Source organism: Chaetura pelagica, unplaced genomic scaffold, assembly GCF_000747805.2.
Source record: "Chaetura pelagica isolate M959 unplaced genomic scaffold, ChaPel_1.0 scaffold46, whole genome shotgun sequence".
Taxonomy (NCBI): Eukaryota; Metazoa; Chordata; class Aves; order Apodiformes; family Apodidae; genus Chaetura; species Chaetura pelagica.
Window position 1 is genome coordinate 142,450 of NW_009954102.1, and position 12,854 is coordinate 155,303.

A 12,854-nucleotide genomic window follows, 5' to 3' on the forward strand; every position below is an offset into this window, starting at 1 on the left:
CTGAAGAGCATATTTCTGGAAGTGAAATGTATTCAGTCATAAAAGTAATCAATACACTGGAAAAAAAAATAAAAAGAGTAGACAAACTGTCCTAGATATTCTCTGGTCACCATGGCAGGACATAAATATAAGAGAGTGACTTTGGTATATATTTTGTAGATTTGGATTAAAACAGAGGCCTAAGCTAATCAGAAGAATATTGTCATGCTTGATTAATAAACATGTAATATACCAGCAAGAAATGCAATTAATAAGAATCCAAACAGGAGTTTGGCTACTGGGCCACCTGTTACATCCATCTCTCCTCTGTCCTGGGAAGCAGGAGTTTCTCCTCCTTCAAAAGGAGCCACAAAGACATCTCCAGCAGTGTTTTTAGCTGGCCAGGCTAGGCCAGACTAGGGAAGGGAGAAATTCCCCCCCGAGCCTTTAAGCAGCATGTTCTGCTGCCTTCCTCTCTTTCCATAAGGTGAGCAGGAAAGGGGCTTTGAACAGAATCATCAAATCATAAAACCTTTTTGGTTGGAAAAGACCTTTAAGATCATCAAATCCAACCATCAACCTCATGTTGCCAAGTCCACCATTAAACCGTGTCCCTCAGCACCACATCTACACCTCTTTTAAATCCCTTCAGGGACGGTGACTCAACCATTGCCCTGGGCAGCCTGTTCCAGTGCCTGACAACCCTTGAAGTGCATATAAATTTTTCCTAATATCCAGTCTCAACCTCCCCTGGTGCAACCTGAAGGGTTGTGATGGCTGTGCTGATGGTGGGGCAGAGCCCATGGCCAGGAGGAACCTTTGCAGAAGACCCAGACCCTGCAGAGACACTGCAAGCACAGCTTGTTCTTGCACAGAGTGGCAGGGGATGGGAAAGGTGCTGGGGACACATGGCTGGGGGCACAGGGGAGTTGGGTGAGCACCTGCTCTGCTCCCATCTGCAGAGCCAAAGTGAAGCCAGAAGCAATGCAAGCTGTATTGAACACCTCCAGCTCTGTCTCAGCTGGCCTCAGTGTTTGCCTCCACAGGATAAAGATCTAACAAACTTACTGTCCACTCTCCATTACCTGAATGGAAGGAGAAGGGAGACTGCTGGATTCTTGGCAGGAAAGGGCACCTGCTCAGTGCACACTGGGTATGTACCAGGTGTCCTGGATTTACCTGGAGTCATTGTTTCCCTGCAATTTTGGGGGGTTGCTCAGAAAGACACCTGCTTAGATTTGGGGCATTTTTACCCAGCTTTGGCAGTGCTCAGCAATGTGGCATGCCAGCAGGACTGAGAGGTCCTGCAACATCCAGACACTAGTTAAAGATTTGTTTAGGGATTAGGCCTGAGGAAAAAACATAAATCTGGTTGCATGATACTCATAGCCTGTGTCCAATATATCCCATCCCCAACCCCCAGTTCCTTTCAAAGCTCAGGTCTGGTGGCCCAGTGCAACTTGACAGCTGTGACTGGTTCACCAGGTTTGCTGGGTAGAACGGCCTGTGGAAGGCATAAAGGAAAACATGTCCTGTTTGGGACCTTCAGCACCAATTACTTGTGGGATTTGCTGTTTGACCTTCACTCAGAACTGCACAATTCCCTCTCCAGGTCTGCTGAGCAATATACACCTCCAGACACATCAGCAGTCAAGGACTTAAGAGTCTCCTGGAGGCACTTGTGGTGCAGAGGTGCAGCACAGCTCTGTGGCATGGGAGCTTTCCTCCTCTGGCTTCCTCCTTCCCTTCACAAATCACTCCAGAAAGGGAATTTATGCATCTCCTTCCCTGAGGAAGCACTGGCACAGGGTTTTGTGATGCAGCTGTACCATGCAATGCAGCTTTCACATGTGACTGCCCCATCCCTGGCAGTGTTGAAGGGCAGGTTGGATGGGGCTTGGAGCAGCCTGGGCTGGTGGGAGGTGTCCCTGCCCATGCAAGGGGGTGGATCCTGATGATCTTTAAGGTCCCTTCCAACCCAACACATTCCATTATTTTATGATCATCTGCTCCAGGGAAACCACTGAACATCTGGAAATTTGGGGTGGATGGGCAAAGTTAAATACCACCAAGAGAAAACTTCCAAAGAGAATATACTTACTATCCTAAAACACTGTCATCTCCTTATCCATAATACCTGATTTATTTCCTTTTGACTTCTTTCAGTTTACCTAAGAAATAGAGGTCAGTGAATCTTAATCACCACCCTCTTCTCTACCTGAGAAAACAACAGGGATGCTGAAAAGACTCAAGGAAATTGAGATAGATTAGACTTGTTACCCACCCCCCCAGCTTCAAGAAGACCACATTGTGCCTCTGGCTGTGGTATCACAGGTCTGTGATGATGCAGCTTAGCCCCAAAGCCATGGCCCTGCATTTATGTCAACACTTTCATATACCTGATTATTTTGATCCCAATACTGTTTATAAGGCTTCCTTAGCTTACTTAGAAAAACTCCTGTTCTGACCATTCTCCTGACCATTTTTTTTTTTTTGTTGGTTGTTTGTTTTTTTTTTTTAATCTCAGCTGCACTGAGAAGAATAATAAGAGCAGAAGTAGAGGAATCAGCCCTGGCCAGATTCTGACTGCACACCTCAGTTCCACAAGATGATAAATTGAGCCATTTCTACTGGAATGACTCTAAAATGAGACTAGAACAGAGGCAGGATGCAAAGGCCAGAGGGTTAGAGCTCAGCTGCCACTCCAGCAGCTAAGCCAGTGTCCCCTGGCTAGTGAGGGGATGTGGAAGGTGACAAGGTGACAGGCTCCCTGCTGGCCTTGCTTCTCTCCAGCTCCTGCAACACAACCTGCACCTTCCTGATGCTGCCCTGATGGGACATCCCTGCACAGAAAGTCCCTTGCTCCTGCACGAAGTTAAAAACCTCTCTCAGTCTGGAATGCTCAGCTAAATAAAATGCCCAGGTTTTCAGACATGTCTTTTATTAACAACTCCCCTTAAAGTAAAATTGAATCTTCTAGTTGCTGACTCCTTTTCCAGGCGTAGTTCAGTTTTACAGCAGCTTGAGACACCCATGCAGGGCAGAGTTGTAAGTGACCTGTTTTGATCTGTTCTTCCTTCAAAGCCAAACTGGTCAAACCTCAATGGGTAGTGCTTTTCTCTTCGGGTGCAAAGCAGAGTTAGGAAAAGAAAGGGCACTTGGGATTATGCTCACTTGGAGCACAGTGACTGACACAGCCTTTTACCTGCTTTGTCTTTCTGAGTCTGGATAAATCACTTGATTTTTTTTAGAGCTTGCAGCATAACCTCCTCATTATCACATTTGTTGAAACAGATGGGAAAGCATTTGGAAGGGCTGCTTAGAAAGTGGTGCTTTCCACAAAAAGAAAGTTGTATTTAAACACTGTTATTCAAGTTGTTGGGGAGGCAACAATCTCAGCTTCCCAAATCTGATACATTTGCATAATTTGTCCTTTGTTCTTCCATTTTCTGCTTGCTGTTCACATTCCTTCCCAGCCCTCTACAACTCCACTGTGCAGGGTATGTTTGAGATAATAAGACTCACTTCAGTTCATGGATTTCACAACCCAGTCTGAATTCCCAACACCCCTTTTACAAGCCGTAGTTTGCACATTTTTTTGTGGCTTCTTTTGGGATGGATTTCCATTTTTTGAAAGATAACTCTCCAGCTGAATAACCTCTTGAGCTTTACAATTATCCCATGCTGTTCTATGTTTCTTTTGCAGTCCTGTTTCTTTTCTTTTTTCACTTTATTCTTTTTGCATCCCTTCTGTGGCTGGTAAGAGATACTGTAAGACTTTTAATTTTGCTTCTTTAGATTTTAAAGCTGCTTTTTTATGTTTGTGAATGGTTAGGCAGCTGGTGTTCTGTGACAAGAGCAGTAATTTTCTTTCTGATGAATAGTTTATTTGAGGAAAAATGCAATTCTGGTTGTCCCAAAACTATTAACAAATTTAGGTCAAATTCATGCAATAGTTTCGGCTAAAAAAACAACAGCTTTGAGATGTTACACTAGCAAAGCTGCTGCATAAGGAATCAGCTACCTTTCTTCTGTTGGCTTTGAAGCTCTCTCAACTCAGTTATCTGAATTTCCTCTTTCTGAGGGATGCTGGGTGCACATCCCAGCAGAAGGCTTTAGCAGGCACAGCCTTGCACTCTGGGGCAGGGTCTCAGGTGAGTCCCCAGAGCCACCCTTATACACACTGAATTCTTGCTGGAAAAGAGCATATTTAAAATACTTCATGGAAAATCAATCTGCTCCAACAGGTGGAACTGAGGAAAATCCAGATGAAACTCCAAGTGCAATCAGGTGGACAGATAGCTCCATGTAAGGTCAAGATTCCTTGGTGAGGGAAGAGTTACAGCCTGTTTAGTCACCCCAGGACCATTCTATAAAACTTCTCCTGTGGTAATTTTGAGACTTTAAATTTGGGATTTTGATTGTCTTCTTGGATTCATGAATTGATAAAACCAAATTTAAAAATTCTGTTAAATGTCAGATTATTCTAAGGTTATTTATTGGGTTTGGACCCAGTTTGAACCTGTTTCCTGCAGCTTATAGCAAGAGTTCTGACTTAGCCCCTATATGATACATGATTTTACTGATTAGCCAGTAGCCCATATCTGCCCCAGGATCAGACTAAAAAATATCCATATGGTCTTGAACCTGAAACTCATACAATCTGGTGGGTTAACATGACCTGGCCCCTGACTGACAAATGATAATCTGTTTGGACTGCTTTGGCACATACCTTGTGTTTTATTGGGATTTTCCAATTCCTCAATTAGATTTCTTTACAAAAAGTTTGGCATCACTATCAGGCAGAGCAGCATTTTTCTCTGCTCCTTGCTTGTTAATACCCTGACAGGAGCATCAATGGTCATACTGTTTCTTAAGTGCAAAGAGAAACAACTCTCTTCTTCAGTACAGGACTTTAGAGATCCCTGTTTTACTGACTAACATACTGGTTAAGTTGTCAGTTGGTTCTCATGCCTGGGTAACATAAATTACACCAGTTTGACAGGAGTTCAGCATCTTCTTTGCCCCCTTATCCTGTGATTTTGTTTCTTTATAAGTCAGTACTGAAATGTTACCACAGCTAACTTCAGGAGTATAATTATTTTCCTGTAAAATGATGATATTGGTTTTTTGTTCCTTTGTTCAACTGTCTGATTTTTTTTTTTTATTTCTGTATTTCCAGTTCCAGATCCAGTGGCATGTTGAGGAAACCCAAACCCTTCTATGATTCTTTGAAAAACTGTCAGCCTGAGCTGTTTCTCACTTGATGTTATTTACATTTTTTGCATTATAAGCTTTTAATACTTCTTTAGAAATGTATAATATTCATTTGTCTCCAAGAAAAGATCCCTTTTGCCCTTTGGAGGAACATATTTTGGCATATTTCAGTGCCAAACAGTAGTGAAGATAAACTGCTTAAAAATGTTTCCTTTCAAATCCTTTGCTTTGCATTTCCATTCTGCAAACAAGTAGAAATCAGGGATATTATTCAGATTTTAAAAGATCTTTTCTTTTTTTTTTTTTTTCTCCAAAAGAGTTTGGAATTTCCATGGGGTGGAAATTCTCTTCTTTTTTCTTTTTTTTAAGAAATGACCCAGGCTGGGCTGAACAGACCATTCTGCTCAGCAGTGAACCCCACTGGGGCTCAGATCCCACGTCACAGAATCACAGAATGCCAGGCTGGAAGGGACCTCAAGGATCATCTGGTCCAACCTTTCCAGGTACTACTGTAGTTGATATGAGGTGGCTCAGCACCTGTCAAGCTGAGACTGAAAACTGTCCAATGTGGGAGGATCCACCACTTCCCATGTGAGACTATTCCAATGTCTGACTGTTCTCATGGGGAAACATTTACCTCTTGTGTCCAGTTGGAATCTCCCCAGGAGCAACTTGTGCCCATCAACCCTTGTCTTTTTCATGTGACTCCTTTTAAATAGGGAAACTCCATCTTCTTGGTACCACCCTTGAAGTCCTGGAACGTGGTGATAAGGTCTCCCCTGAGCCTTCTCTTCTCCAGGCTGAACAAACCCAGTTCTCTCAGCCTCTCCTCACATGGCAGGTCCTCCAGTCCTCTGATCATCCTTGTGACCTTGCTCTGGACCCTCTCCAGCCTGTCCCATCCTTTTTGTAGAGCAGGGACGAAAACTGAAGGCAGCACTCCAGGTGTGGTCTGGCCAGCACTGATTAGAGTGGGATGATGACTTCTTGATCCTCTTTATCACGTGCTGCTTTGTGCTCCTGGCAGTGGTTTGTGGATGAGCACCCTTTAGGATGAGAGGGAAGGGTTTAGATGTGTCCTATGTACAAATCATCTTACCAACAACTTTTTCCTGCATTTTTTTAACATCAAAGAGAAAGATCAGACCCTGCAAAGCACAATATTAACTTCTGCTTTTAATAAAAGGTAAATACAGAAACAAAATGCAAATGAAAAAAAAACCAACAGAACAAACCACAGCCAAATCTGCCACGAATGTTCTGAGATCTGGTAAACATTTTATTTCTGGATTGTATAAAAATACAACAGCTGACAAAGATGTTCATTATGGGAAAGTCTGACTGCAGAGGGCTGAGAAAAATGTGAGGGGAAGGTTTTTATAAAAACTCCCAATTTTAAAGCTTATTGAACAAAGCAGCCCAGTTGCCTCCACTGAGGAGTGAGCTGGGCAGTGTAAGTGCATTCCTGTCCAGGTATCTGGAATCCTTCCCAAATGTTAAACAGTTGGGGTTATTTTCTGTCAGATTTGGAAAGGACTCTTGCCTTCAAGAGCTTTGAAGTCTACAGAGAAGAATTCCCTTTATTGCCAGCCCTGAGTGGCAGAGCTGTCATTCAGCATCCTCAGCCCTTGGCAAGAGGGAGGGCTGCAGCATGAGGTGCCTGCTGCTGGGGTGGCTGCTTAGACTCCTCTTTACTGAGGCAGCTGAGCTAAGTTGTGTCCATGACAAAGGCCAAACATGCTGCTGTGGTGCTAGGAGCCCAGACCAGCTTGGTACCCTGCAATGCACACTACAGCTGATCCATCAGAGCTGACAAACAGGAACGTCCCCAGGCAGCAGAACCACCCCAGCTCGTGGGGCAGCTCGTGTGTTTGAAATGCACAGGGAGCATATGTTTAGTGAACCATGTCACATTCTTGTTACAGGCTGAAAATTCCACAGCAAAATGTGTAGACAAGCCCGGTGTGAGAGCCTATTTAAGGAAATTGTCTCCAAGTCCTGGAGCCATCTGTGATATAAAAGTACTGCACGGACTCCTGGAAGGAAAGGATTCACTGGCAGGGCTTGCTGGAAATCTCAGTCAGGGATGCTTTTCATACAGCAGGCATATAGATCTTCCACATGATGAATCAGATTTACTAAGAATGTCTGCTGTTTGGAAGTGATTTCAGGCTTGAAGAATGTCTTACTGGAGGCCTGATTTGATCCGGGGAAGGGAGCAGGGGTCACATGCTGCTAGAGCAGAGTTAACCTTCTTTTGGGCTGACCTCTAGAAATAATAATCATAAGGAAGAGCCAGTTCAAGGGCTGTAGGCAAGTACCACTTGGAAACTAATTACAGCTCTGGTTGAGTTTCCCTCCCAGGCTGCAGCAGTGATTCAGTTGGTATGTTAATACGGAAGTCTAAATTAAATCAGGCTTGTGTCAGTGCTATCGAGGAGGCACATTCACTGGGCCCTGCAGTTTTATAAAATGCAAAGAAAGAAAACCATATGGCAGATTAGGGCAAATTGCTTGAAAATTGTGGCTGAGAGCCAAGGGAGAGAGATTGAGCTTGAGAGAGAGTTCACGTCTGGCTGAAATATGCCCACTTTCACTGCTGCTTGACACGCCTGGGAGTGGGAGGCTCAGCTCCCTGCCAGCTCAAGTGTATGAAGTGCTCCACAGGTCTTACAGCCAGTGATGTGTCCAGTATTTGTGGAAGTTACCATAAAACCATATTTATTTATTTATTTGTAATGATTTGGATTGGATTTACTGCTGAAGACTGAGTGAAAGAGCTTAGTGCAAGTCCAGGAGCATCACATGAACACGTGTAATGAGCAGGATTTCAGCAGACAGCCCTGGCTGTTATTCCTGCACCAATAGCAGGGACTGTAGGATTAATGCAGGAACTGAGATCATGCAGCACTGACAATAAATACAGTCCTGATCCCTGCCCCTAAAAGCTTTCAATGCAAGTTATACTTTCTGAGCCATGAGAAGCTGCAATAAGGAAACAAACCAGAAAGGACACTAAATAAATGGCACCTTGAGAACTTCTGTAGTAACCAGGAAAGTTGTTCTAGCACTTTTCATTCAGAATTAATGCAAGACTCTGTTTTCTTCTTTGCTCCACAGATCCTCGAGTCATTGCACCAGCTTTTTGTGGAGCTCCCACGGATTCCTGGGAGCAGGATCAGGCAGGTTCCTGAGGAGCTAACACTCTGCAATCCATGCCAACAGAGGAGCACTGAAACACAGGCTGATCCCAGACAGCACCTGGGTCCTTAGCACTGCTCTCTGCAGTGCCCAGAAGTGCCCTGCAAGTCACCTGAGTGACTTTCCACACAGCACCCGTGGATGAGAGGGCTTCTCCTCTCTATCCTGCAGTTCCTAAACCCTTCTTCTCAGAGGAGCACCCAGCTGGAAAGCTCCAAAGCTACAGCTTCAGGGGGTTTCAAGTCCAGGTCTCCACAAGGCCTTGGAATTTGTTTTTGAAGCCTCATGACCTCTAACTGCAGGCAGGACTGTCCAGCCTGTGGCCAGGAGGACTAGTGCCCTTGCCCCTGAACAGTGAGGGTCCTCCTATGAGTTCCAGAAAACACACATGTCAGCCACCACGACAGAGTTTGACTCCAGGTTTCTGCTGAACAGACACCCTCAAAGATGGATTCCTCTAGACAATTACTTTTTATTCACAGTGCTACATCTTGAGCTGGGTGACTCTGAAGAGAGGCCTCAAAGAAAGAAGTTCCTGGGCAATTATACTCTTACAATCTAAATTCCCCACCCCTCACACAACAGTTTGGACTAGTAGCAATATTAGGGTCTGAGGTCTTCCCATTCTTCATTGGGTGCTTTGATTTGCTCTAGGTGGGGCATTTCTTTTCCTATCTCTAGGGTTGCAGCTTAATGTAATGAATGTAGCTTCTTTATCTTCTGCCTTGAACCAGCTCTGGGGCCTTCTTTTACATAGAATCATAGGGAAGGGACCCTCAAAGGTCATCTAGTCCAACCCCCAGAAATGATCAGGGACATCTTCACCTGGATCAGGTTGCTCAAAGCCCCGACCAACCTGACCTTGAGTGTTCCAGGAATGGAGCTTTTACCACCTCTCTGGGCAACCTATGCCAGTGTTTCACCACCCCCATCTTAAAACATTTCTTCCTAATATCTAGTCTAAATCTATCCCAGTTTAAAACCATTACCCTTTGTCCTGTCATGAAGTTCAACATTATCTAGGTGAACGTTCACAGCTTGTGACCTAAGGCTTCAGCAAATTTAGCTCCTAATGCTGGGCAAGTCAAGCAAAACAAGTTCTACAGAAGCAGTTTACCCACTGGCACAGCACAGACCAGCTCAATGGGTGACTCCACCATCTGCCACCCAACTGTGGGCCAGCCTGCCCCCAAACCAGCACCCAGTTCTCTGCTTTAAGCTTCAAAAAATGTTGTTCTAACTGGTGGAACCATGTTGCCAGTGTGGGGGACCCAGCAGACACTGCTCTGGTTTCCATGGTAACTGTCTCTCAGCATTTCTAGGCTCTCACTTCCAGCCTTCATTGGATTTAACATTCCAAGAGACACTGATTAAAACATGACATTCCTAACACAGTAAAAAGAAAAAAAATATCCATGTTGTACAAAACCCTGGTGTGTGGCAGGGACAGGCTGGCTGGTGGCCAAGTTAGTTACCAGGAATTTCAGGTGCCATTGAGACAGACCACACCAGGATGAACTCATATCAAGTCCAATGTCTCAGTGAGCCTCTCCCTGACTTGGCAATGCTGACTGGAGGGACGTGGCACTGACATGTGTGAGGGACACCTCACGTAAAGTGTGTCTGCTGAATCCAAGTTTGACATGGAGTGTCCTCATTTAAACCTTCCCCAGTAGTGATCTTCCACAGCCAGTGAGATATTATCAAACCAAAATGCTTTTTCTACCCAAGAAGGCAGCTGTAGGACGTTGGAGGACAATGGGTGTCTCTTTCCACTCATTCATTCCCATCCCTCAGCCAGCTGGATCTTGGGGGAGACTAGGACTTGTATGTGGTGGTCAGTGATGGAAACAGCAGTTCAGAAAGGCTCTGAGATTCCAGCTGTGATCCTCCTGCCCTCGAAACTCTCCTTGACCACCAGCTGCCATCCCAAGACTTTCTGCTCTCCACTTATTGTCTTACAATGCAAGAACTACATTCCTTTCTCACTCCTGCCTTTGAGCTGAGGATCTCTACTGACCATCTCCCCTGCTCCCAGGCTCTGCTCCACAGCACAGCTTGGCTGGGGAAGGGAATCAGGCAGCACAGAAAGAGGAGCACGACCAACACCAAGAGCATCACAGCTGAAAAGGTGACTGATAAAATGTGGGAGTTGGATGTAATATGTACTGAAAACAGCAGAACCATCATGGTGCCAGTGCACTGTTCACTGCCCAAGCCCCTGATAAGACTCATTTCTACCACTGACCTCCTGCTGCTGCCTCACTCCACACCTAAATACAGGGGGAAAATACCTGCATTTCATGGAACTGTAAAACCAGCTCCCACCCAAGGGGAGGCATCTGCACATCCTTTCAAGAAGAACAGTGATGGATCTGGCTGGACACCAAGGGGTCACCTAGCCTGCTGTTCTTCAACTTTTTAACCCTAATTCCAGATAACTTATTTGAACTCATGCCAAGGACCATCTAGTACAGCATTACCATGATGATTTTAATTTATATCAAATAAAATTCATCCACCCTGGGAAAAGTCTCAAGTGACTTTCATTTTTCCCCATTTTGTTCTCTTGCTGCATGCCTGAAAACATATTTTTGTGCATTTATGTTCAAAAGCTTTTGAAGCTCTTTCAAAACAATTGTGAACACACCTTGTGATGTCTTACAGATCACCAAATGGTCCACAGATCACAGCCTGATAAACTTTCATCCACATTTGGTGTCTATATTGGGAGGAGATGAACTGCACCTTCAGGCTATCTCTACATTGAGAAATTAAACGTGGCCAGGAAACACTGCTGGGCACTGGAATTCAATCAATCCTCCCTTCCAAAAAATTTGCTAAAGCAGTTTCTGGTGCAGCTTTGGCCTGCACCAGCTGTTGCTTTACCAACTAATTGCCAGGCAGAGCTCAGAGGCCAGTAAGGGTGAGGAACCATTCCCAATGAGAATTTTCTGCATGGGCACTGTCTTTTGGAGGGTAAGAAAACCTGCAGGCACAGACCTGGTCAGGGTAACTCAGTCTGGCCTCAGGGAGAGGGAATAAGCCTGGTACCATTTGCTTTACTCATATATATTTTAGTTTCATAGAATCATAGACTGGTTTGAGTTGGAAGGGACCTTAAATGTCCTCTAGTTCCAACCCCCTGCATGGGCAGGGACACCTCCCACTAGACCAGATTTCTCCAAGCCCCATCCAACCTGCCCTTCAACACTGCCAGGGAGGGGGCAGCCACAGAACACTACAGAATGAAGTGCCCATGCAGCCCCTTGCCACCAGCAGTGGTGCCTGTGCCCATGAGGGAGAGACAAGTGTCTAAAACCTTGCTCAGCCCTGGTTGCTCCCTTGGATACACCAGCCCTGAAACCCATAGGTGACCCAGGATATCTTGAGCCACTGGTAGATCCCATCTGTGGTGTGACATCCCTTTCCCTCCCCAGCCCACTCCTTTTTCCTCTCACTCCCTGCCCTTGTCCCAAGCCCCTCCCCAGCTTTCCTGGAGCCCCTTCAGGCACTGGAAGGTGCTCTAAGGTCTCCCTGGAGCCTTCTCTTCTCCAGGCTGAACACCCCACAGACTGTCTGTCTATCCTCCATCTCAGATGATGTGACTACATTTTACCCTGTCACTTGTTACTTCAGAATTTCCTAATAGCTCAGTAGGTGTTGGAGTCTCCACCAGATTTCATGCTGTCTAGAATGAAACTGTTTGCATTAGTGATTACAATTAGGCATTGCCTTCCTTTTAGTAGGTTTAATTAAGCATTTATTTAATGAGATTCAGGAGTTGAAAGGTGCACCAGAAAAGCTACCATGACCTCTATGGAAATTAATTTGCTTTCATTTTAGGTCTCTAGAAATAAGGGTTACAGTCTTGGCTTGTAATATAGGCCTTCACTGCACTCATCAACCATGATAATTTCCTCTGGAAGGTAAATCTTCCTAGAAAAATAGACATTTGGGTGATGTAGAATTACTCTAGGGAGGATTTACAGACACTTCCTGGGTCAAGTTTTCAGGTGAAATACATTTCTATCTTGTAGCTTACATTTCAAACCAAAATAGCACAGAGAAGTTTCAGAAAGGAAGTGAACAACTGAAACACAAGAGACTATTCAGGACAGCAATGCTACCAAGGGTAGAGTGGTTTCCCCTCTGTTTTACTTTGAATTAAGCTAAAAGCTGTTCAATTGTATTTCCATAGCAATGAGAAATAACCTTATCTAAGAGACTGAGAAGCAATGGGTGTGAATCTTGACTGTGCTTCAGGATTCTACATGAAAAATGTACATTTATATCCTCTTCTACTCTGTGTGGTTCATTCTTTCAAGCATTAGTAACTCACAACAAGGAGTCTGTCTACGTATTTGTTCAGTGAACAGTGCAATACAGTCAGTTGTTCCTCAAGGTGCTGCCATAAATAGCTACAAATAAGTAATAATCTCTGCCTTTCCCCTCTG